Source organism: Oncorhynchus keta, unplaced genomic scaffold (genome assembly GCF_023373465.1).
Source record: "Oncorhynchus keta strain PuntledgeMale-10-30-2019 unplaced genomic scaffold, Oket_V2 Un_contig_1190_pilon_pilon, whole genome shotgun sequence".
Taxonomy (NCBI): domain Eukaryota; kingdom Metazoa; phylum Chordata; class Actinopteri; order Salmoniformes; family Salmonidae; genus Oncorhynchus; species Oncorhynchus keta.
In genome coordinates, this window is record NW_026277677.1 from 85,363 (window position 1) to 110,302 (window position 24,940).

The 24,940-nt window shown below is 45.7% G+C and overlaps 1 long non-coding RNA gene and 1 pseudogene across 1 annotated transcript; both read right to left on the reverse strand.

The window, feature by feature from the left end:
* Positions 1 to 822: 822 nt before the first annotated feature.
* LOC127917736 (uncharacterized) lies at positions 823 to 1,963 on the reverse strand. The gene is made up of 2 exons (XR_008097651.1): positions 1,871 to 1,963; positions 823 to 1,837 (listed from the first exon to the last, which is right to left on the reverse strand). It is a non-coding gene; the product is annotated as an uncharacterized LOC127917736 (long non-coding RNA).
* A 2,530-nt stretch (positions 1,964 to 4,493) lies between these two features.
* On the reverse strand, positions 4,494 to 24,910 carry LOC127917737 (elongation of very long chain fatty acids protein 4-like; annotated as a pseudogene).
* Between the last annotated feature and the right edge of the window lie 30 nt (positions 24,911 to 24,940).

Here is a 24,940-nt window from a genome sequence, read left to right on the forward strand (position 1 = left end):
GATAGGAGACAGAAACATGGTGGACATACAGGTTAGATACTGGACTGGACTGGACTAGATAGGAGACAGAAACATGGTGGACATACAGGTTAGATACTGGACTGGACTAGATAGGAGATAGAAACATGGTGGACATACAGGTTAGATACTGGACTGGACTAGATAGGAGATAGAAACATGGTGGACATACAGGTTAGATACTGGACTGGACTGGACTAGATAGGAGACAGAAACATGGTGGACATACAGGTTAGATACTGGACTGGACTGGACTAGATAGGAGACAGAAACATGGTGGACATACAGGTTAGATACTGGACTGGACTAGATAGGAGATAGAAACATGGTGGACATACAGGTTAGATACTGACAAGTCTCTGGAGTGTAAAACCCCATTCTTCTCTCGAGCTGAAGACTTTAAAACATCGTTCTGTTCTAATGACCACTACGCCCTCTGGTGTTCACTTGGAAGAATGACAAGGCGCTCTACTCAGAATGATCACTACGCCCTCTGGTGTTCACTTGGAAGAATGACAAGGCACTCTACTCAGAATGACCACTCCTCCCTCTGGTGTTCACTTGGAAGAATGACAAGGCACTCTACTCAGAATGACCACTCCTCCCTCTGGTGTTCACTTGGAAGAATGACAAGGCACTCTGCTCAGAATGACCAAAGCCTCAACATGACCTTGGGTCCAGAGAGCAGTGACGATTTACACCCTCCATTCCTGTCCCCCGAGCAGTAATAAACTAAACAACAAAAATGAAGTGATCGTAGACATACAATATCTTTTAAAATGGCTGAAGGAGAGACAACACATATTGTATGTACAGGCATTCTGTTTATTTTGTATCTATGAGTTTTGAAACAAGTCATGATCATTTTGAAAAGAACGTGCAAGAGAAATATCTGCTCATCATGGCATTCAGTTGGGAACTTTTCCGCGCCCCGACAAAAGCACAAAATTTACAAAAATCGCACAGCGTTTAATATATACAACACGCAATAATATACAAATAAAACAAGTCTTCAAGAACACTAAAACACAGACAAGCACTTTGCCATTCAGAAGAAGAAGAGAAAACAACTATTTATATTTAAGACAGGAACAATAAAAATCAATTTAAAAAAACAAGATATAACATCTTATTACATGGCGTGACACCATGGTTGAATTTGCTGCTCTCGAGTAGACTGTGTGGTGTTGTACTCTACACGTGTCACGGTTAGGTAGAGCCTACGGTCCTTCAGTAAGCAGTATATACAGTACACTAACTAAACACATTGACCAGCTGATATTGCCTCAACAGCGTATCAAATCAATCCAGCAAATCGATCATTCGATTTGATTGGTTGATAAAACAGCGTCTCCCAGTTGACTAGTTGTTTGATTTGCCCTGAAATTCCATTAGCGGCGTCTTCACAGTTACTGTATGTCTACTTGGCTCTGCTCAACAGCTCCACGTTCACTGAGTAAGACAACTAGTGATATTGTATGTGGAGGCAACCAGGACAGAACAGTGAAAGAAAAAAACAAGAAAACATTTCGGACAAAATTCCACTGCCTCTAACCAAATGTCGCTTCTAGATTCCACTGTCTCTAACCGAATGTCGCTTCTAGATTCCACTGTCTCTAACCAAATGTCTCTTCTAGATTCCACTGTCTCTAACCAAATGTCTCTTCTAGATTCCACTGTCTCTAACCAAATGTCTCTTCTAGATTCCACTGTCTCTAACCAAATGTCTCTTCTAGATTCCACTGTCTCTAACCAAATGTCTCTTCTAGATTCCACTGTCTCTAACCAAATGTCGCTTCTAGATTCCACTGTCTCTAACCTAATGTCTCTTCTAGATTCCACTGTCTCTAACCGAATGTCGCTTCTAGATTCCACTGTCTCTAACCGAATGTCGCTTCTAGATTCCACTGTCTCTAACCGAATGTCACTTCTAGATTCCACTGTCCTAACGAATGTCTCTTCTAGATTCCACTGTCTCTAACCGAATGTCACTTCTAGATTCCACTGTCTCTAACCGAATGTCTCTTCTAGATTCCACTGTCTCTAACCTAATGTCTCTTCTAGATTCCACTGTCTCTTCTAGATTCCACTGTCTCTTCTAGATTCCACTGTCTCTAACCGAATGTCTCTTCTAGATTCCACTGTCTCTAACCGAATGTCTCTTCTAGATTCCACTGTCTCTTCTAGATTCCACTGTCTCTTCTAGATTCCACTGTCTCTAACCTAATGTCTTCTAGATTCCACTGTCTCTTCTAGATTCCACTGTCTCTTCTAGATTCCACTGTCTCTAACCGAATGTCACTTCTAGATTCCACTGTCTCTTCTAGATTCCACTGTCTCTAACCGAATGTCACTTCTAGATTCCACTGTCTCTATCTCTTCTAGATTCCACTGTCTCTAACCGAATGTCACTTCTAGATTCCACTGTCTCGAATGTCTCTTCTAGATTCCGAATGTCTCTTCTAGATTCCACTGTCTCTAACCGAATGTCTCTTCTAGATTCCACTGTCTCTAATTCCACTGTCTCTTCTAGATTCCACTGTCTCTAACCGAATGTCTCTTCTAGATTCCACTGTCTTCTAGATTCCATGTCTCTTCTAGATTCCACTGTCTCTAACCTAATGTCTCTTCTAGATTCCACTGTCTCTCTAGATTCCTAGACTGTCTCTTCTAGATTCCACTGTCTCTAACCTAATGTCTCTTCTAGATTCCACTGTCTCTTCTAATTCCAATGTCTCTTCTAGATTCCACTGTCTCTTCTAGATGCCACTGTCTCTTCTAGATTCCACTGTCTCTAACCTAATGTCTCTTCTAGATTCCACTGTCGAATGTCTTCTAGATTCCACTGTCTCTAACCGAATGTCTCTTCTAGATTCCACGAATGTCTCTTCTAGATTCCACTGTCTCTAACCGAATGTCACTTCTAATAATAATAATGAGTGATGTTTTTTATTAGCATGTACAGTAAACAAGTCTAACTGTCCAAGTTGTAATTGGATAAAGATTCCAGCTTGCTTTTCAAGAGCTCCAATTTTTTTAATGCATCTCAATATGTGGCTAGATTGCCACTGTCTCTAGTCTGTCTTATTGATTCCAAAAATGAACCATTACAACATTTATGGGGCATCTAAAATGTCGATCTCTAGATTCCACTGTCTCTGCCGAATGTCAACTTCTAGATTGGGCTGAAGACTTCTAATGGCCTACCTCTCATAATATGAATCAACAAATCTAGATTCCACTGACAAAAATGACAGTATGATTCCAAGTCATATTCTTAAAATGGCGTACATACTAGATTCCAATGTTTAAACTACGTGTCTCTGGTCTAGATTCCACTGTCTCTAAGAATGTCAGTGTAACTGTTCCACTGTCTCTTCTAGATTCCAGTGAATCTCTAGCAACAAACCAGTGGGTTCCAGCTGCTCAAACCAGTGAATCAGCTAGCTACAAACCAGTGGGTTAGCTAGCTACAAACCAGTGAATCAGCTAGCAACAAACCAGTGGGTTAGCTGTCTCAAACCAGTGATTCCAGCTGCTCAAACCAAAGTGGGTTAGATTCCACTGCTACAAACCAATGAATCAGCTAGCTAGAAACCAGTGAATCGAAGTTAGCTAGTTCCAAACCAGTAGGTTAGCTAGCTACAAACCAGTGAATCAGCTAGCTACTTCAGTAGATTCCGCTGTCTCAAACCAGTGAATCAGCTAGCTACAAACCAGTGGGTTAGCTAGCTACAAACCAATGAATCACTAGCAAAAAACCAGTGGGTTTCTAGCTACAAACCAGTGAATCAGCTAGCTACAAATAGTGAGTGATGTTTTTATTAGCAAACCAGTGAATCAGCTAACTACAAACTAGTGAATGGATAAAGTTAGCTTGCTTTACAAGACCAGTTTTTAGCTAATGCTACAAACCAGTGAATCAGCTAGCTGCAAACCAGTGGGTCTGTCTTATTAGCTACACTGACCGATCTCTAACCAGTGAATCAGCTAGCTACAAACCAGTGGGTTAGCTAGCTACAAACCAGTGAATCAGCTAGCAAAAAACCAGTGGGTTAGCTACCTACAAACCAGTGAATCAGCTAGGCAACAAACCAGTGGGTTAAGTCATAGCTTTACAAACCAGTGAATGAAGTTTAAACAAACCAGTGGGTTAGCTAGCTACTGTCCAGTGAAGCAGCTAGCTACAAACCAGTGGGTTAGCTAGCTACAAACCAGTGAATCAGCTAGCAACAAACCAGTGGGTTAGCTAGCTACAAACCAGTGAATCAGCTAGCAACAAACCAGTGGGTTAGCTAGCTACAAACCAGTGAATCAGCTAGCTACAAACCAGTGAATCAGCAGCTACAAACGAGTGAATCAACGAGTTAGCTAATTACAAACCAGTGGGTTAGTTAGCTAAACACCATTGAATCAGCTAGCTAACACCATTGAATCAGCTAGCTACAAACCAGTGAGTTAGCTAGCTTCAAAGCAATGAATCAGCTAGCTAAACACCAGTAAATCAGCTAGCTACAAACCAGTGAGTTATCTAGCTACAAACCAGTGGGTTAGCTAGCTACAAACCAGTCGCTAGCTAGCTACAAACCAGTCGGTTAGCTAGCTAGCTACAAACCTCAACACTGCAGTACAGAGAGAGAACATGTTGATTGTTTATTGTTTTCCAGACCAGAAACTACTGAACGTTGGATTAGTTGTAATGACGGTCACCATGGACACGCCGCGACCTCTTACCAGGGTCGTTTCCCTTTCAATTCAGCCAAACGCAGAAAGTTAACTGAAATTCACATTTTCCCCAATCAAAGCCAATGAGGAAACTGGGACATTTTGAATGTCATTAGATTGACTGAATTGAAATGGAATAGACTCCAGCCTCTTACCACACCTTCACCTACAAGTCATGTGCTGTATAGGGAATAGGGTGCTATGTGGGAGGTATAATAAGATTAAACAGCAAGGCCTGTTAGTGCCAGCCTGCTTCAGCCCTACACCCCTCCCCTCCGTCTAATCCCTCTTGGCCCTCCCCTTCCTCTTTCTCCTTCCATTCCCGTTGTCTACCCCCGATGACCTCTCCTTTACCTCCACCTTGCCCCCCACCACCACCCCCACCCCCGCTCCGTTCCCCAGTCCCTTGGACAGCCCGTTGGAGACCCCGTTGTTAGACAGAGCCTTGGCGGCCTTGGGCTCCCTGGGTTGGCGCGGCGTGCGGCGGTACGTCTGGTAGTAGAAGTTACCGAACAGGGCGATGAAGGTGAGGGCGTAGCAGATAAGGGCATAGTGCATCCAGTGGGGAACTCACAGTCCATGTAGAGGGACAGAGCAGTGTGGCCGATGGTGACATGGAACTGGACCTGAGGTAGAGACAGAGGGAGGGATCAGTTTATTATATTACAGGGCCTTCTGGGAAAGTAACATGGAACTGGACCTGAGGTAGAGACAGAGGGAGGGATCGGTTTATTATGTTACAGGGCCTTCTGGGAAAGTAACATGGAACTGGACCTGAGGTAGAGACAGAGGGAGGGATCGGTTTATTATGTTACAGGGCCTTCTGGGAAAGTAACATGGAACTGGACCTGAGGTAGAGACAGAGGGAGGGATCAGTTTATTATATTACAGGGCCTTCTGGGAAAGTAACATGGAACTGGACCTGAGGTAGAGATAGAGGAAGGGATCAGTTTATTATATTACAGGGCCTTCTGGGAAAGTAACATGGAACTGGACCTGAGGTAGAGACAGAGGGAGGGATCGGTTTATTATGTTACAGGGCCTTCTGGGAAAGTAACATGGAACTGGACCTGAGGTAGAGACAGAGGGAGGGATCGGTTTATTATGTTACAGGGCATTCTGGGAAAGTATTCAGACCCCTTGACTTTTAAAACATTTTGTTACGTTACAGCCTTATTCTAAAATGGATTAAATTAAAAAAACATGTGCCTTATCAATCTATACACAATACCCCATAGTGACATACAGTATATCACAAAAGTGAGTACACCCCTCACATTTTTTTGTAAATATTTGAGTGTATCTTTTCATGTGACAACACTGAAGAAAGGACACTTTGCTACAGTGTAAAGTAGTGAGTGTACAGCTTTTATAACAGTGTATATTTGCTGTCCCCTCAAAATAACTCAAGACACAGCCATTAATGTCTAAACCGCTGGCAACAAAAGTGAGTACACCCCTAAGTGAAACTGCCCTGCTGGGATGTTTTTCAGCGGCAGGGACTGGGAGACTAGTCAGGATCCAGATGAACGGAGCAAAGTACAGAGAGATCAGACTCAGTAGCCTCGGTTTTTCGGATGACTGCCTTGCCTGGTTCACCAATTACTTTGCAGACAGAGTTCAGTGTGTCAAATCGGAGGGCATGCTGTCCGGTCCTCTGGCAGTCTCTATGGGGGTGCCACAGGGTTCAATTCTCGGGCCGACTCTTTTCTCTGTATATATCAATGATGTTGCTCTTGCTGCGGGCGATTCCCTGATCCACCTCTACGCAGACGACACCATTCTGTATACCTCTGGCCCTTCTTTGGACACTGTGCTATCTAACCTCCAAACGAGCTTCAATGCCATACAACACTCCTTCCGTGGCCTCCAATTGCTCTTAAACGCTAGTAAAACCAAATGCATGCTTTTCAACCGATCGCTGCCTGCACCCGCATGCCCGACTAGCATCACCACCCTGGATGGTTCCGACCTTGAATATGTGGACATCTATAAGTACCTAGGTGTCTGGCTAGACTGCAAACTCTCCTTCCAGACTCATATATCAAACATCTCCAATCGAAAATCAAATCAAGAGTCGGCTTTCTATTCTGCAACAAAGCCTCCTTCACTCACGCCGCCAAGCTTACCCTTGTAAAACTGACTATCCTACCGATCCTCGACTTCGGCGATGTCATCTACAAAATGGCTTCCAACACTCTACTCAGCAAACTGGATGCAGTCTATCACAGTGCCATCCGTTTTGTCACTAAAGCACCTTATACCACCCACCACTGCGACTTGTATGCTCTAGTAGGCTGGCCCTCGCTACATATTCGTCGCCAGACCCACTGGCTCCAGGTCATCTACATGCTAGGTAAAGCTCCGCCTTATCTCAGTTCACTGGTCACGATGGCAACACCCATCCGTAGCACGCGCTCCAGCAGGTGTATCTCACTGATCATCCCTAAAGCCAACACCTCATTTGGCCGCCTTTCGTTCCAGTACTCTGCTGCCTGTGACTGGAACGAACTGCAAAAATCGCTGAAGTTGGAGACTTTTATCTCCCTCTCCAACTTCAAACATCAGCTATCCGAGCAGCTAACCGATCGCTGCAGCTGTACATAGTCTATCGGTAAATAGCCCACCCATTTTCACCTACCTCATTCCCATACTGTTTTTATTTATTTACTTTTCTGCTCTTTTGCACATCAGTATCTCTACCTGTATCTGATCATTTATCACTCCAGTGCTAATCTGCAAAATTGTAATTATTCGCCTACCTCATGCCTTTTGCACACAATGTATATAGACTCCCCTTTTTTTCTACTGTGTTATTGACTTGTTAATTGTTTACTCCATGTGTAACTCTGTGTTGTCTGTTCACACTGCTATGCTTTATCTTGGCCAGGTCGCAGTTGCAAATGAGAACTTGTTCTCAACTAGCCTACCTGGTTAAATAAAGGTGAAATAAAAAATAATAATTTTAAAAATCATTGATGAAAACCTGCTCCAGAGCACTCAAGGTATGACTGACTTTACTGTAAATCCATCTGAATCAAGTCAGACTGACTTTACTGTAAATCCATCTGAATCAAGTCAGACTGACTTTACTGTAAATCCATCTGAATCAAGTTAGACTGACTTTACTGTAAATCCATCTGAATCAAGTTAGACTGACTTTACTGTAAATCCATCTGAATCAAGTTAGACTGACTTTACTGTAAATCCATCTGAATCAAGTTAGACTGACTTTACTGTAAATCCATCTGAATCAAGTTAGACTGACTTTACTGTAAATCCATCTGAATCAAGTTAGACTGACTTTACTGTAAATCCATCTGAATCAAGTCAGACTGACTTTACTGTAAATCCATCTGAATCAAGTTAGACTGACTTTACTGTAAATCCATCTGAATCAAGTTAGACTGACTTTACTGTAAATCCATCTGAATCAAGTCAGACTGACTTTACTGTAAATCCATCTGAATCAAGTCAGACTGACTTTACTGTAAATCCATCTGAATCAAGTTAGACTGACTTTACTGTAAATCCATCTGAATCAAGTTAGACTGACTTTACTGTAAATCCATCTGAATCAAGTTAGACTGACTTTACTGTAAATCCATCTGAATCAAGTTACTGTAAACGGATCTCTTACCATCTGTATGACAGTCAGGTACTTCTTCCACCACAGGTACTTCTGGATCTTGGGTCCAAAGGAGGCCAGCCCATAGTACAGATACATCAGGACATGGATGGCTGCGTTCATGTGTGCACCAAAGAATGCTGCAAAGGTGGGAGGGAGAGGGGAAACCCATCAGATAATGGGATGAGGTCCATTACCAAATTACCAATAACGCATGAATCTCTAATAAAAGGGAACGTAACACGTTTCTGCTTTGGGCTACAGTTCAACGCAGAAGAAGAGATTCCTTTTTTCTAAAAAAGGAAATTGCTGGGTTAAGTATATAAAAACAGACAAGTAGAGGGGATACTCATACTGTACGCCAGCGACCCAAAGGAAGACAAGTAGAGGGGATACTCATACTGTACGCCAGCGACCCAAAGGAAGACAAGTAGAGGGGATACTCACACTGTCCTCCAGCGACCCAAAGGAAGACAAGTAGATGGGATACTCACACTGTCCTCCAGCGACCCAAAGGAAGACAAGTAGAGGGGATACTCACACTGTCCTCTAGTGACCCAAAGGAAGACAAGTAGAGGGGATACTCACACTGTCCTCCAGCGACCCAAAGGAAGACAAGTAGAGGGGATACTCACACTGTCCTCCAGCGACCCAATGGAAGACAAGTAGAGGGGATACTCACACTGTCCTCCAGCGACCCAATGGAAGACAAGTAGAGGGGATACTCACACTGTCCTCCAGCGACCCAATGGAAGACAAGTAGAGGGGATACTCACACTGTCCTCCAGCGACCCAAAGGAAGACAAGTAGAGGGGATACTCATACTGTACGCCAGCGACCCAAAGGAAGACAAGTAGAGGGGATACTCACACTGTCCTCCAGCGACCCAAAGGAAGACAAGTAGATGGGATACTCACACTGTCCTCCAGCGACCCAAAGGAAGACAAGTAGAGGGGATACTCACACTGTCCTCCAGCGACCCAAAGGAAGACAAGTAGAGGGGATACTCACACTGTCCTCCAGCGACCCAAAGGAAGACAAGTAGATGGGATACTCACACTGTCCTCCAGCGACCCAAAGGAAGACAAGTAGAGGGGATACTCACACTGTCCTCCAGCGACCCAAAGGAAGACAAGTAGATGGGATACTCACACTGTCCTCCAGCGACCCAAAGGAAGACAAGTAGAGGGGATACTCACACTGTCCTCCAGCGACCCAAAGGAAGACAAGTAGATGGGATACTCACACTGTCCTCCAGCGACCCAAAGGAAGACAAGTAGAGGGGATACTCACACTGTCCTCCAGCGACCCAAAGGAAGACAAGTAGAGGGGATACTCACACTGTCCTCCAGCGACCCAAAGGAAGACAAGTAGAGGGGATACTCACACTGTCCTCCAGCGACCCAAAGGAAGACAAGTAGAGGGGATACTCACACTGTCCTCCAGCGACCCAAAGGAAGACAAGTAGATGGGATACTCACACTGTCCTCCAGCGACCCAAAGGAAGACAAGTAGAGGGGATACTCACACTGTCCTCCAGCGACCCAAAGGAAGACAAGTAGAGGGGATACTCACACTGTCCTCCAGCGACCCAAAGGAAGACAAGTAGAGGGGATACTCACACTGTCCTCCAGCGACCCAAAGGAAGACAAGTAGAGGGGATACTCACACTGTCCTCCAGCGACCCAAAGGAAGACAAGTAGATGGGATACTCACACTGTCCTCCAGCGACCCAAAGGAAGACAAGTAGAGGGGATACTCACACTGTCCGCCAGCGACCCAAAGGAAGACAAGTAGAGGGGATACTCACACTGTCCTCCAGCGACCCAAAGGAAGACAAGTAGAGGGGATACTCACACTGTCCTCCAGCGACCCAAAGGAAGACAAGTAGATGGGATACTCACACTGTCCTCCAGCGACCCAAAGGAAGACAAGTAGAGGGGATACTCACACTGTCCTCCAGCGACCCAAAGGAAGACAAGTAGAGGGGATACTCACACTGTCCTCCAGCGACCCAAAGGAAGACAAGTAGATGGGATACTCACACTGTCCTCCAGCGACCCAAAGGAAGACAAGTAGAGGGGATACTCACACTGTCCGCCAGCGACCCAAAGGAAGACAAGTAGAGGGGATACTCACACTGTCCCCCAGCGACCCAAAGGAAGACAAGTAGATGGGATACTCACACTGTCCTCCAGCGACCCAAAGGAAGACAAGTAGAGGGGATACTCACACTGTCCTCCAGCGACCCAAAGGAAGTTGCAGGGTTAAGTAAAACAGACGAGTAGATGGGATACTCACACTGTCCGCCAGCGACCCAAAGGAAGTTGCAGGGTTAAGTAAAACAGACGAGTAGAGGGGATACTCACACTGTCCGCCAGCGACCCAAAGGAAGTTGCAGGGTTAAGTAAAACAGACGAGTAGAGGGGATACTCACACTGTCCGCCAGCGACCCACTTGATGCCGATCCACCAGAGGGTGAACATGGAGCAGTGGTGGTAGACGTGTAGGAAGCTGACCTGGTTAAACTTCTTCCTCAGGATGAAGAACACCGTGTCCAGGTACTCTACTCCTTTAGAGACGAAATACCACCACAACGCTGCTGCTATCTGTGAAGGGGGCGGGACGGGGGCGGGGCGGGAGGGCGGGGCGGGGGGCGGAGACATTAGTATCATCCAGGAAGATTTAGATAATCATCTCCAGACAGGTTATATTTCATAACTTAAGGGAGCGGGGCGGGGGCGGGACGAGGGCGTGACAGGGGCGGGGACATTAGTATCATCCAGGAAGATTTGGATAATCATCTCCAGACAGGTTATATTTCATAACTTAAGGGGGCAGGGCGGGGGCGGGACGGGGGGGGCGGGGCTGGGGGCGGGGACATTAGTATCAATCAGGAAGATTTGGATAATCATCTCCAGACAGTTTATATTTCAAAACTTAAGGGGGCTGGGGCGGGACAGGGGCGGGGACATTAGTATCATCCAGGAAGATTTGGATAATCATCTCCAGACAGGTTATATTTCATAACTTAAGGGGGGTCATGACCTCTCCAGAGGGGGTAAGTTTTATGCGTCTGCTAGAATCTGTCGACTAGACTATAGCCCGATATGATCCCTGACCTTTGACCTTTCATTATCAACAATTGGACACAAAATGGTCGCTGACGACAGAGAGGAAGAGGTCGAAGTGAAAGGGATAAACTGGGCCCAAAATGTGTCTCCTCTAGCAGGGGGGGTTTATTTATTATTGTTTTACACAATGGGGGGGCACCTGTTCCCTCCCCAAGCAAGGACTTTTTATATGGAGGTCAATGAGAGTGTCGGATTTCGTCAACAAAACCTGTGATGGCTTATTTGATTACATGAGGCTTGATTGATCGAATAGAACACTCTATACCTGTAGTTCACACGTATATCTGCCCTCTCATTGGCTAGATCGGTCCCACTTGATCTTGCCTACTTCTATACTTCTAATACATTTATTGTCATTGTTAGAGCGGCCACTTGAGCATCTGGTCAGTATAATGGATCATCTGTGTGGACGTGGCATGCTGCCTGGTGTAGACGTCATGGAGAAGTAGTTAGGTAAAACTGCCCCCCCCCCTGCTGGCCCCGTCTGTCTGATAGGAGGGTTTGATCAGATGAATAAAGCCTGATCGTGTTTCTTAACGTCTCCCAGAGGTGAAGGAAAGAGAGAGCGGGTGTCTAATTTCATGATCCCAGTCGCTGCAAGGATCAAGGCCAGCCAGCATCTCCCAGTTCCTGGTCATACCTGTACTACTGGTCACACCTGTACTACTGGTCATACCTGTACCACTGGTCACACCTGTACTACTGGTCATACCTGTACCACTCGTCATACCTGTACTACTGGTCACACCTGTACTACTGGTCATACCTGTTCTACTGGTCATACCTGTTCTACTGGTCACACCTGTTCTACTGGTCATACCTGTACTACTGGTCATACCTGTACCACTCGTCATACCTATACCACTGGTCACACCTGTACTACTGGTCACACCTGTTCTACTGGTCATACCTGTACTACTGGTCATACCTGTACTACTGGTCATACCTGTACCACTCGTCATACCTATACTACTGGTCACACCTGTACTACTGGTCATACCTGTACCACTCGTCATACCTATACTACTGGTCACACCTGTACTACTGGTCACACCTGTACCACTGGTCACACCTGTACTACTGGTCATACCTGTACTACTGGTCATACCTGTTCTACTGGTCATACCTGTACTACTGGTCATACCTGTTCTACTGGTCATACCTGTACTACTGGTCACACCTGTACTACTGGTCATACCTGTTCTACTGGTCATACCTGTTCTACTGGTCACACCTGTTCTACTGGTCACACCTGTTCTACTGGTCATACCTGTTCTACTGGTCACACCTGTTCTACTGGTCACACCTGTACTACTGGTCACACCTGTACTACTGGTCATACCTGTACTACTGGTCACACCTGTACTACTGGTCATACCTGTTCTACTGGTCATACCTGTTCTACTGGTCATACCTGTTCTACTGGTCACACCTGTTCTACTGGTCATACCTGTTCTACTGGTCACACCTGTACTACTGGTCACACCTGTACTACTGGTCACACCTGTACTACTGGTCACACCTGTACCACTCGTCATACCTATACTACTGGTCACACCTGTACTAATGGTCACACCTGTACCACTCGTCATACCTGTACCACTGGTCACACCTGTACTACTGGTCATACCTGTACCACTCGTCATACCTATACTACTGGTCACACCTGTACTACTGGTCACACCTGTACCACTCGTCATACCTGTACCACTGGTCACACCTGTACTACTGGTCATACCTGTACTACTGGTCATACCGGTTCTACTGGTCATACCTGTACTACTGGTCACACCTGTACTACTGGTCACACCTGTACTACTGGTCACACCTGTACCACTCGTCATACCTATACTACTGGTCACACCTGTACTACTGGTCACACCTGTACCACTCGTCATACCTATAATACTAGTCACACCTGTACTACTGGTCATACCTGTACTACTGGTCATACCTGTTCTACTGGTCACACCTGTACTACTGGTCACACCTGTACTACTGGTCACACCTGTACTACTGGTCACACCTGTACCACTCGTCATACCTATACTACTGGTCACACCTGTACTACTGGTCACACCTGTACTACTGGTCACACCTATACTACTGGTCACACCTGTACTACTGGTCACACCTGTACCACTCGTCATACCTATACTACTGGTCACACCTGTACTACTGGTCACACCTGTACCACTCGTCATACCTATACTACTGGTCACACCTGTACTACTGGTCATACCTGTACTACTGGTCATACCTGTTCTACTGGTCATACCTGTACTACTGGTCATACCTGTACCACTGGTCATACCTGTACTACTGGTCACACCTGTACTACTGGTCACACCTGTACTACTGGTCACACCTGTACCACTCGTCATACCTATACTACTGGTCACACCTGTACTACTGGTCACACCTGTACCACTCGTCATACCTATACTACTGGTCACACCTGTACTACTGGTCATACCTGTACTACTGGTCATACCTGTTCTACTGGTCATACCTGTACCACTGGTCATACCTGTACTACTGGTCATACCTGTACCACTGGTCATACCTGTACTACTGGTCATACCTGTACTACTGGTCATACCTGTTCTACTGGTCACATACCTGTTCTACTGGTCACATACCTGTACTACTGGTCATACCTGTACTACTGGTCATACCTATACTACTGGGCATACCTGTACTACTGGTCATACCTATACTACTGGTCATACCTGTACTACTGGTCATACCTGTACTACTGGTCATACCTGTACTACTGGTCATACCTATACTACTGGGCATACCTGTACTACTGGTCATACCTATACTACTGGTCATACCTGTACTACTGGTCATACCTGTACTACTGGTCATATCTGTACTACTGGTCATATCTGTACTACTGGTCACACCTGTACCACTGGTCATACCTGTACTACTGGTCATACCTGTTCTACTGGTCATACCTGTACTACTGGTCATACCTGTACCACTGGTCATACCTGTACCACTGGTCATACCTGTACTACTGGTCATACCTATACTACAGGTCACACCTGTACTACTGGTCATACCTGTACCACTGGTCATGGTACTACAGGTCACACCTGTACTACTGGTCACACCTGTACTACTGGTCATACCTGTACTACTGGTCATACCTATACTACTGGTCATACCTGTACTACTGGTCATACCTGTACTACTGGTCATACCTGTACTACTGGTCATATCTGTACTACTGGTCATACCTGTACTACTGGTCATATCTGTACTACTGGTCACACCTATACTACTGGTCATATCTGTACTACTGGTCACACCTGTACTACTGGTCATACCTGTTCTACTGGTCATACCTGTACTACTGGTCATACCTGTACCACTGGTCATACCTGTACTACTGGTCATACCTATACTACAGGTCATACCTGTACTACTGGTCATACCTATACTACAGGTCATACCTGTTCTACTGGTCACATACCTGTTCTACTGGTCACATACCTGTACTACTGGTCATACCTGTACTACTGGTCATACCTGTACTACTGGTCATACCTATACTACTGGTCATACCTGTACTACTGGTCATACCTGTACTACTGGTCATACCTGTACTACTGGTCATATCTGTACTACTGGTCACACCTATACTACTGGTCACACCTGTACCACTGGTCATACCTGTACTACTGGTCATACCTGTTCTACTGGTCATACCTGTACTACTGGTCATACCTGTACCACTGGTCATACCTGTACTACTGGTCATACCTATACTACAGATCACACCTGTACTACTGGTCATGGTACTACAGCTCACACCTGTACTACAGGTCACACCTGTACTACTGGTCACACCTGTACTAGTGGTCATACCTATACTACTGGTCATACCTGTACTACTGGTCATACCTGTACTACTGGTCATACCTGTACTACTGGTCATATCTGTACTACTGGTCACACCTGTACTACTGGTCACACCTGTACTACTGGTCACACCTATACTACTGGTCACACCTGTACCACTGGTCATACCTGTACTACTGGTCATACCTGTTCTACTGGTCATACCTGTACTACTGGTCATACCTGTACCACTGGTCATACCTGTACTACTGGTCATACCTATACTACAGGTCACACCTGTACTACTGGTCATACCTGTACTACTGGTCATGGTACTACAGGTCACACCTGTACTACTGGTCACACCTGTACTACTGGTCACACCTGTACTACTGGTCATACCTGTACTACTGGTCATACCTATACTACTGGTCATACCTGTACTACTGGTCATACCTGTACTACTGGTCATACCTGTACTACTGGTCATATCTGTACTACTGGTCACACCTATACTACTGGTCATATCTGTACTACTGGTCACACCTATACTACTGGTCACACCTGTACCACTGGTCATACCTGTACTACTGGTCACACCTGTACTACTGGTCACACCTGTACTACTGGTCATGGTACTACAGGTCACACCTGTACTACTGGTCATACCTGTACCACTGGTCACACCTGTACTACTGGTCACACCTGTACTACTGGTCACACCTGTACTACTGGTCACACCTGTACTACTGGTCACACCTGTACTACTGGTCACACCTGTACTACTGGTCACACCTGTACTACTGGTCACACCTGTACTACTGGTCATACCTGTACTACTGGTCATACCTGTACTACTGGTCATACCTGTACCACTGGTCATACCTGTACCACTGGTCATACCTGTACTACTGGTCACACCTGTACTACTGATTATACCTGTACTACTGGTCATACCTGTACCACTGGTCACACCTGTACCACTGGTCACAACTGTACCACTGGTCACACCTGTACTACTGGTCATACCTGTACTACTGATTATACAGGCGTCCGACTGGGTTTAAATACTACCGTTTGCTTTATCCTGTCTAGAATACCAGATGAGTGGGGGTTTGTGAATATCATATATGATGCCTGTCCATTGCGACAGGCAACTTGCATCAAGCCACACGAAAGATTTTGAAATTATTTCAAATACTACTTGAACCCAGGTCGTTTCTGGGTGAACTCACCCGGACTTCATTGGGGTCGTCTGAGTAGTCAACAGACTGGCAGATGTAGCTGTAGCCGGCCGCCCGAGCCGCCAGGAAGAGCTGAGAATAGAAGAGATCACCACACACTGAGAGAGAGACAGAGACAGATGGAGAGAGAGAGGGGGGAGGAGAGAGACAGAGTGAGAGAGAGAGAGAGGGAGAGGAGAGAGAGAGAGAGAGGGAGAGGAGAGAGACAGAGAAACAGAGACAGAGACAGAGCGAGAGAGAGGGAGAGAGACAGAGACAGAGACAGAGACAGAGACAGAGACAGAGAGAGAGAGAGAGAGAGAGAGAGAGAGAGAGAGAGAGAGAGAGAGAGAGAGACAGAGAGAGAGAGAGAGAGAGAGAGAGACAGAGACAGAGACAGAGAGAGAGAGAGAGAGAGAGAGAGAGAGAGAGAGAGAAAGAGAGAGAGAGAGAGAGACAGAGACAGAGCGAGAGAGAGAGAGAGAGAGAGAGAGAGAGGGAGAGAGAGAGAGAGAGAGAGAGAGAGAGGGAGAGGAGAGAGACAGAGAAACAGAGACAGAGAAACAGAGACAGAGAGAGAGAGAGAGAGGGGAGGAGAGAGACAGAGACAGAGACAGAGAGAGAGAGAGAGAGAGAGAGAGAGAGAGAGAGAGAGAGGAGAGAGACAGAGAAACAGAGACAGAGAGAGAGAGAGGGGAGGAGAGAGACAGAGACAGAGACAGACAGAGAGAGGGAGGAGTGGAACTAAGAGCAGACAGATTTCAACTAATGGAAACAGGGGATCTAAGGAGTCCAACACAACTAATGGAAACAGGGGATCTAAGGAGTCCAACACAACTAATGGAAACAGGGGATCTAAGGAGTCCAACACAACTAATGGAAACAGGGGATCTAAGGAGTCCAACACAACTAATGGAAACAGGGGATCTAAGGAGTCCAACACAACTAATGGAAACAGGGGATCTAAGGAGTCCAACACAACTAATGGAAACAGGGGATCTAAGGAGTCCAACACAACTAATGGAAACAGGGGATCTAAGGAGTCCAACACAACTAATGGAAACAGGGGATCTAAGGAGTCCAACACAACTAATGGAAACAGGGGATCTAAGGAGTCCAACACAACTAATGGAAACAGGGGATCTAAGGAGTCCTACACAACTAATGGAAACAGGGGATCTAAGGAGTCCAACACAACTAATGGAAACAGGGGATCTAAGGAGTCCAACACAACTAATGGAAACAGGGAATCTAAGGAGTCCAACACAACTAATGGAAACAGGGAATCTAAGGAGTCCAACACAACTAATGGAAACAGGGGATCTAAGGAGTCCTACACAACTAATGGAAACAGGGGATCTAAGGAGTCCAACACAACTAATGGAAACAGGGGATCTAAGGAGTCCAACACAACTAATGGAAACAGGGGATCTAAGGAGTCCTACACAACTAATGGAAACAGGGAATCTAAGGAGTCCAACACAACTAATGGAAACAGGGGATCTAAGGAGTCCAACACAACTAATGGAAACAGGGGATCTAAGGAGTCCAACACAACTAATGGAAACAGGGGATCTAAGGAGTCCAACACAACTAATGGAAACAGGGGATCTAAGGAGTCCAACACAACTAATGGAAACAGGGGATCTAAGGAGTCCAACACAACTGATGGAAACAGGGGATCTAAGGAGTCCTACACAACTAATGGAAACAGGGGATCTAAGGAGTCCAACACAACTAATGGAAACAGGGGATCTAAGGAGTCCAACACAACTAATGGAAACAGGGGATCTAAGGAGTCCAACACAACTAATGGAAACAGGGGATCTAAGGAGTCCTACACAACTAATGGAAACAGGAGATCTAAGGAGTCCAACACAACTAATGGAAACAGGGGATCTAAGGAGTCCAACACAACTAATGGAAACAGGGGATCTAAGGAGTCCAACACAACTAATGGAAACAGGGGATCTAAGGAGTCCAACACAACTAATGGAAACAGGGGATCTAAGGAGTCCAACACAACTAATGGAAACAGGGGATCTAAGGAGTCCAACACAACTAATGGAAACAGGGGATCTAAGGAGTCCTACACAACTAATGGAAACAGGGGATCTAAGGAGTCCAACACAACTAATGGAAACAGGGGATCTAAGGAGTCCAACACAACTAATGGAAACAGGGGATCTAAGGAGTCCAACACAACTAATGGAAACAGGGGATCTAAGGAGTCCAACACAACTAATGGAAACAGGGGATCTAAGGAGTCCAACACAACTAATGGAAACAGGGGATCTAAGGAGTCCAACACAACTAATGGAAACAGGGGATCTAAGGAGTCCAACACAACTAATGGGAACAGGGGATCTAAGGAGTCCAACACAACTAATGGAAACAGGGGATCTAAGGAGTCCAACACAACTAATGGAAACAGGGGATCTAAGGAGTCCTACACAACTAATGGAAACAGGGGATCTAAGGAGTCCAACACAACTAATGGAAACAGGGGATCTAAGGAGTCCTACACAACTAATGGAAACAGGGGATCTAAGGAGTCCAACACAACTAATGGAAACAGGGGATCTAAGGAGTCCAACACAACTAATGGAAACAGGGGATCTAAGGAGTCCAACACAACTAATGGAAACAGGGGATCTAAGGAGTCCAACACAACTAATGGAAACAGGGGATCTAAGGAGTCCAACACAACTAATGGGAACAGGGGATCTAAGGAGTCCAACACAACTAATGGGAACAGGGGATCTAAGGAGTCCAACTAAATTACACTTTGAAATGTTTTATGAACGCTCAAAAAAAAGGTGAAAGTGAAATAAAATATTCAACAACTCTTGGAGGACAAAGAAAGACGACTTAAATTAGTCTCAAGTCTCTAGTGATTCAATGGCCAGACCAGCAAATACACACAGTATTTTGGTTCTGTGTGATGAGATGAGATTGAAATGAAAGATGAAGCGTCCACCTCTTTGCAGATGAAGAAGTTGAAGATGACCATGCTGAAGTTATAGAAGAGGAGTGTCTTCTTGAGCTGGAAGGGTTCTCTGTTCTCCATGTACTTGGGCCCCAGCCACAGAAACAGCAGATAGGAGGAACTGATGGCCAACGTAGGGAGTGGGTTGTCCATCAGGGGCCATTTCTCCACTCGCTTGTCTTGGTGTGACAGTACAATATACTCAGTATTACTGGCGTGATAAAAGGTGAGTACTACAAACATCTGACATTTCTCCACTCGCTTGTCTTGGTGTGACAGTACAATATACTCAGTATTACTGGCGTGATAAAAGGTGAGTACTACAAACATCTGACATTTCTCCACTCGCTTGTCTTGGTGGACAGTACAATATACTCAGTATTACTTACCTGCGTGATAAAAGGTGAGTACTACAAACATGACATTTCTTCCTTCTCTACACTGAACACAAATAGAAACGCGACATGTAAAGTGTTGGTTTCATGAGTTTAAAATTTAAAAATCACCAAAATGTTCCATACGCACAAAAAAATGTATTTATCTCAAATTTTCTGCACAAATGTTGTACCCATCCCTGTTAGGGAGCATTTCTCCTTTACCAAGATAATCCATCCACCTGACAGCTGTGGCATATCAAGAAGCTGATTAAACAGCATGATATTTTACACAGGTGCACCTTGTGCTGGTTGGACAATAAAAGGCCACTCTAAAATGTGCAGTTTTTGTCACCCAACACAATGACACACAGATGTCTCAAGTTTTGATTGAGCGTGCAATTGGCATGCTGACGACAGGAATGTCCACCAAAGCTTGTTGCCAGAGAATTGAATGTTCATTTCTCTACCATAAGCCGCCTGTTTTAGAGAATTTGGCAGAACGTTCAACCAGCCACACAACCGCAGACCAGGTGTAACCACGGCAACCCAGGACCTCCACATCCGTCTTCTTCACCTGCGGGATCGTCTGGGGGGGGGGTATTTCTGTCTGTAATAATGCCCCTTTCTGGGGGAAAACTCATTCTGATTGGCTGGGACTGATTTCCTTCTATAAATTGTAACTCAGTAATTGTGGCCTGTTGCGTTTTATATGTCTGTTCAGTGTAGAAAGAGAAAGAGACGTGTCATCTGAGGTTGAGATTCTCGCAAACCAAGATCAAGATGAAACCTCCAATGACTGACGCACACACACACACACACACACACACACACACACACACACACACACACACACACACACACACACACACACACACACACACACACACACACACACACACACACACACACACACACACACACACACACACACACACACACACACACACACACACACACACACACACACACACACACACACACACACACACACACACACACACACACACACACACACACACACACACACACACACAGGCACTGACTGACACAGACGGGAGAGTGTGAGGATTACCTGCGATGGTAAGGGCCCATTTATATAAATTAATGGTGTCATTTATCAGATGTGTGGTGAGCTCCATCTTTGCAGGCCAGTATCTGAGTTCCCCTGGTAGAAAGACACAGAGAAGACAGCAGTAGAGCTCAGTAACACATCCTGGGGTGTCTAACTGTTCCCCTGGTAGAAAGACACACAGAGAAGACAGCAGTAGAGCTCAGTAACACATCCTGGGGTGTCTAACTGTTCCCCTGGTAGAAAGACACAGAGAGAAGACAGCAGTAGAGCTCAGTAACACATCCTGGGGTGTCTAACTGTTCCCCTGGTAGAAAGACACAGAGAGAAGACAGCAGTAGAGCTCAGTAACACATCCTGGGGTGTCTAACTGTTCCCCTGGTAGAAAGACACAGAGAGAAGACAGCAGTAGAGCTCAGTAACACATCCTGGGGTGTCTAACTGTTCCCCTGGTAGAAAGACACAGAGAGAAGACAGCAGTAGAGCTCAGTAACACATCCTGGGGTGTCTAACTGTTCCCCTGGTAGAAAGACACAGAGAAGACAGCAGTAGAGCTCAGTAACACATCCTGGGGTGTCTAACTGTTCCCCTGGTAGAAAGACACAGAGAGAAGACAGCAGTAGAGCTCAGTAACACATCCTGGGGTGTCTAACTGTTCCCCTGGTAGAAAGACACAGAGAAGACAGCAGTAGAGCTCAGTAACACATCCTGGGGTGTCTAACTGTTCCCCTGGTAGAAAGACACAGAGAGAAGACAGCAGTAGAGCTCAGTAACACATCCTGGGGTGTCTAACTGTTCCCCTGGTAGAAAGACACAGAGAGAAGACAGCAGTAGAGCTCAGTAACACATCCTGGGGTGTCTAACTGTTCCCCTGGTAGAAAGACACAGAGAGAAGACAGCAGTAGAGCTCAGTAACACATCCTGGGGTGTCTAACTGTTCCCCTGGTAGAAAGACACAGAGAGAAGACAGCAGTAGAGCTCAGTAACACATCCTGGGGTGTCTAACTGTTCCCCTGGTAGAAAGACACAGAGAAGACAGCAGTAGAGCTCAGTAACACATCCTGGGGTGTCTAACTGTTCCCCTGGTAGAAAGACACAGAGAGAAGACAGCAGTAGAGCTCAGTAACACATCCTGGGGTGTCTAACTGTTCCCCTGGTAGAAAGACACAGAGAAGACAGCAGTAGAGCTCAGTAACACATCCTGGGGTGTCTAAGTGTTCCCCTGGTAGAAAGACACACAGAGAAGACAGCAGTAGAGCTCAGTAACACATCCTGGGGTGTCTAAGTGTTCCCCTGGTAGAAAGACACACAGAGAAGACAGCAGTAGAGCTCAGTAACACATCCTGGGGTGTCTAACTGTTCCCCTGGTAGAAAGACACAGAGAAGACAGCAGTAGAGCTCAGTAACACATCCTGGGGTGTCTAACTGTTCCCCTGGTAGAAAGACACAGAGAGAAGACAGCAGTAGAGCTCAGTAACACATCCTGGGGTGTCTAACTGTTCCCCTGGTAGAAAGACACAGAGAGAAGACAGCAGTAGAGCTCAGTAACACATCCTGGGGTGTCTAACTGTTCCCCTGGTAGAAAGACACAGAGAGAAGACAGCAGTAGAGCTCAGTAACACATCCTGGGGTGTCTAACTGTTCCCCTGGTAGAAAGACACAGAGAAGACAGCAGTAGAGCTCAGTAACACATCCTGGGGTGTCTAACTGTTCCCCTGGTAGAAAGACACAGAGAGAAGACAGCAGTAGAGCTCAGTAACACATCCTGGGGTGTCTAACTGTTCCCCTGGTAGAAAGACACAGAGAGAAGACAGCAGTAGAGCTCAGTAACACATCCTGGGGTGTCTAACTGTTCCCCTGGTAGAAAGACACAGAGAAGACAGCAGTAGAGCTCAGTAACACATCCTGGGGTGTCTAACTGTTCCCCTGGTAGAAAGACACAGAGAGAAGACAGCAGTAGAGCTCAGTAACACATCCTGGGGTGTCTAACTGTTCCCCTGGTAGAAAGACACAGAGAGAAGACAGCAGTAGAGCTCAGTAACACATCCTGGGGTGTCTAACTGTTCCCCTGGTAGAAAGACACAGAGAAGACAGCAGTAGAGCTCAGTAACACATCCTGGGGTGTCTAACTGTTCCCCTGGTAGAAAGACACAGAGAGAAGACAGCAGTAGAGCTCAGTAACACATCCTGGGGTGTCTAACTGTTCCCCTGGTAGAAAGACACAGAGAGAAGACAGCAGTAGAGCTCAGTAACACATCCTGGGGTGTCTAACTGTTCCCCTGGTAGAAAGACACAGAGAAGACAGCAGTAGAGCTCAGTAACACATCCTGGGGTGTCTAACTGTTCCCCTGGTAGAAAGACACAGAGAGAAGACAGCAGTAGAGCTCAGTAACACATCCTGGGGTGTCTAACTGTTCCCCTGGTAGAAAGACACAGAGAAGACAGCAGTAGAGCTCAGTAACACATCCTGGGGTGTCTAACTGTTCCCCTGGTAGAAAGACACAGAGAAGACAGCAGTAGAGCTCAGCAACACATCCTCATGTGTTTAACATCCAGCTATCACTGAACACTACCACATAGCCCCCCACCCACCCTAGAGCGCGTGGATAAGGCCGTGTGATTTAATGATCTCTGAACGGAAGTCTAAATATGACGCCCCCAATCTGTTGAGGAGGTCATCCTCTCTGACAGCTTCTACAGTATTACTGTAGTATTACTGGTATGAAATAGAAGCTATAGAGCTTCATGGAATAACTCAGGGCTTCATTCAATTTAAGCCATTTCATTTAGACTTATTCTTATTCAACAACATTTCTCAGCACAAGTTAAAAGATGAATCTTACAGTCCTTCCGCACATTCTGATGTAAAGTAAACAAATAGACTTCCATCAATATCTATCGGTTCCTGACAGACCGCGGGGGGAGAGAGGATGTCGGGGGCGACACTGCGCTGTTCGGTTCTGCTCCGTGACGTGAACGTCGAATGGTCCTCTATTCTAGCGACGCACAAAACCCGTGAGCATGTCAGCAGCTTTTTGACTCCGTTCGGTCTGACTGTCCTCACCGCCCGTTAACCGGAATCCAATCTGTAGTCCTATTGCTATTTCATTCAAAACTACAATTAGATGTTACATTCGACATGTTTTATATCCAACCAGGTCATTGCACGGTGCGCGAGCAGAGTAGTAATAATATAGTATATTGGCCTGGAGCGCGTGGATAACGCCGTGTGATTTAATGAACCGAAGCCTGAATATGACGCCCCCCCCCTCCCCCTCATTCTGACTCGCAACCAGGCAGCATCTGCACGAACCCAAACCGTATTTCATCTAATGTCAATAAAGCATTATGACCAATTAAAATATAGCTATATTACAAAAAAAATCTATGTCTGGATATTTGAGTCGGGTAGAATAGGCTATATAGATGATTAGCATATATCCCACTGGCCCATCCACGTCACTGTGATAACACGGCAATGTGCTCGTCATTCATCATACACGGACCATTTCCCCACATCCTATCATTTGAACCATAAAATAAAGAAAAACGAGCAAGCTAGCTAATTGTGTCCAGTAAAATAAGTCACATCTACCGAAACTCTGCGCACTGGTATTTGATGAGAATGAAGATTCCTGTTATCTTACCGTGTCGACAGATTGGGCTATATACGGTCCTTTTATTGTGACATTCAGTACAAGGTCATGTAATCTAACAGATCCACAGTTTCGGCTACTAAAAACCTTAAAATATTTTTTATATCCGTGGTTATGTTCCTATATAAGACTAGTTAACATAACGGCGGAACTGAGAAATCCGTTATAGAGGCAACATAATGACCGCAACCCTTTTCACTGCAGCTGGAAACGGTTCTCCGGTGCGACTCGTTGGACTGATGACGGACACTGTTTGATGGTGCGCA